Consider the following 2,609-nt stretch of genomic DNA (forward strand, 5'->3'; position numbering starts at 1 on the left):
ATTATATTAGGTGATCTATAAGGCTTATAAAGTGGCGTACTAATAATAATAGGTGATCTATAAAGCATATAGAGTGACGTACTAATAATAATAGGTGATCTATAAGGCTTATAAAGTGACGTGCTAATCATAATAGGTGATCTATAAAGCATATAGAGTGAACTTATTATAATTAGTACGATTATAATTAGTACGCCACTTTATAAGCCCTATAGATCACTTATTATAATTAGTACGCCACTTTATAAGCCCTATAGATCACCTATTATAATTAGTACGCCACTTTATAAGCCCTATAGATCAGGTGATCTATAGGGCTTATAAAGTGGTGTACTAATCATAATAGGTGATCTATAAAGCATATAGAGTGACGTACTAATTATAATAAGTGATCTATAGGGCTTATAAAGTGGCGTACTAATTATAATAAGTGATCTATAGGGCTTATAAAGTGGCGTACTAATCATAATAGGTGATTTAAAACGGCTTTAATAGCTTTGATATGTAACTATCATTACAGTTGTGTGATATAACAGTAGTTTATCTTGATTCATCGGGGGCATAAACATGTGTGTTTATTTGTCAAACAATAGAAGACAGGTATCACACCATTGTTAGCAAGAATAGGTCGTATTGTTTTAGTCGTATATTACACAATATTAAGTGTACTTGTCAGTATACACTATGTTGAGTGATTAAGTTACAGTTATATTACACAATGTGAAGTGTACTTGTCAGTATACACTATGTTGAGTGATAAAGTTACAGTTATATTACACAATGTGAAGTGTACTTGTCAGTATACACTATGTTGAGTGATAAAGTTACAGTTATATTATGATTAAGTTACAGTTATATTATGATTAAGTTACAGTTATATTACACAATGTGAAGTGTACTTGTCAGTATACACTATGTTGGATGATTAAGTTACATTGAGGCAGGCACGATAATCCAATTATTATGGAGATTTATTAAGCCTCTGCCTGAACATATTATCTCTTACTTTGCCATGCTGTTGAACCGTGATTTTTGTCTGGAAAAGAACCACTGTTAATGCTACAAACTAGTGAAAACTAACTAACGAAAACAGAGTTCTACATTTAATAAAAGTAGTGTTTTTAGAACCCACTAAATCATTCACTTGTAATTTTTCACGTAAATTCTGGTTCCAGGTATTAACATTGATACTGATATCATAACACTTATTTTAACTTCACATCTCAGTGCTATAACAAAGTGGTTTTGGTATCACATCCGAAGAGTCTGAAATGAAACGGTCTCATGGATCAGTTGCAATATACAGCAGCATAAACTGAAATCTGTGAAACTGAACAGAAATAAAGGCTACATGAAAGTGTCCTGGCGCTCTTTAGTGAGGCTGTAATAGTTACTTTTCTTAAACAAAAGTCACGAGGAATATATTATAACTAAAATTAACGAACTGAGTACTCAAAAAAAAATGTTTTCACGTCTGAATTTAGATTACGATTGAGACGGGTTTATTGGAAATTTTAAACCTGAATGTTAGTTTTTTTTACATTTAGAATTGATTTCATATATGACGGGAGTGGGGGCACGTTTAAATGAAGAGCCGGTTTAAGTATATGTTACGAGCATGAGAATGCACAGTTTGTACTTATATATTCATACATATATATATATATGTTAGTTAAATGTGATGTTTCAAATATTTCTTTGCTTATATATTTTTGAAAACATATAAATGTAAATATTTCAAAAATTACTTCTAAAGAACCTTTATTACATATGTATGAGTTTAGGCTTTCTGAAATATTGGTCAGGAATGCATGTTTACACTTTCTATTATGGCTTACTATGATGGTAATAATCCGTTCAGTTATTCCTTTAATCTTCATCAACTGATGATATTTAGTGCAGAGACCTCTGGTATATGTGTCAAGGAATAAAGTTAATATAACAAAACCCAATGTTTTCTTATACCTTAATCGTGTAAGCTGTGTGTATTATTTTATCACCCAGCTATGAAGAGCCATCTTGGAATCTCACTGCACCAGAAACGTGACCGACTCAACAAAGCATCGGATTGTTGGAGGCAAACAAAAACTAGAGAAATGAACCAATAAACTTATTTTGACCAAACGAAGGAAGAAGATTTAATCCTGATGTGAAATATGACAAACATTATATATTAGATCTGTTAATGAAATATGACAAACATTATATATTAGATCTGTTAATGAAATATGACAAACATTATATATTAGATCTGTTAATGAAATATGACAAACATTATATATTAGATCTGTCAATGAAATATGACAAACATTATATATTAGATCTGTCAATGAAATATGACAAACATTATATATTAGATCTGTTAATGAAGTTAATGAAATATGACAAACATTATATATTAGATCTGTTAATAAAATATGACAAACATTATATATTAGATTTGTCAATGAAATATGACAAACATTATATATTAGATCTGTCAATGAAATATGACAAACATTATATATTAGATCTGTTAATGAAATATGACAAACATTATATATTAGATCTGTTAATGAAATATGACAAACATTATATATTAGATCTGTTAATGAAATATGACAAACATT

The 2,609-nt window shown here is 29.5% G+C and overlaps 1 long non-coding RNA gene across 2 annotated transcripts in view; it reads left to right on the top strand.

Moving 5' to 3' along the window:
* LOC111088298 overlaps positions 1-1,922 on the top strand; it is a 3,506-nt gene extending 1,584 nt beyond the window's left edge. For both annotated transcript variants that reach the window (XR_002612855.1, XR_002612856.1), the window contains 2 exons: positions 11-136; positions 305-1,922. This is a non-coding gene — a long non-coding RNA (uncharacterized LOC111088298). The remainder of the gene's footprint in view (positions 1-10; positions 137-304) is intronic.
* Positions 1,923-2,609: the final 687 nt, after the last annotated feature.

This window comes from Limulus polyphemus, unplaced genomic scaffold, assembly GCF_000517525.1.
Source record: "Limulus polyphemus unplaced genomic scaffold, Limulus_polyphemus-2.1.2 Scaffold3502, whole genome shotgun sequence".
NCBI classification, from domain to species: Eukaryota; Metazoa; Arthropoda; class Merostomata; order Xiphosura; family Limulidae; genus Limulus; species Limulus polyphemus.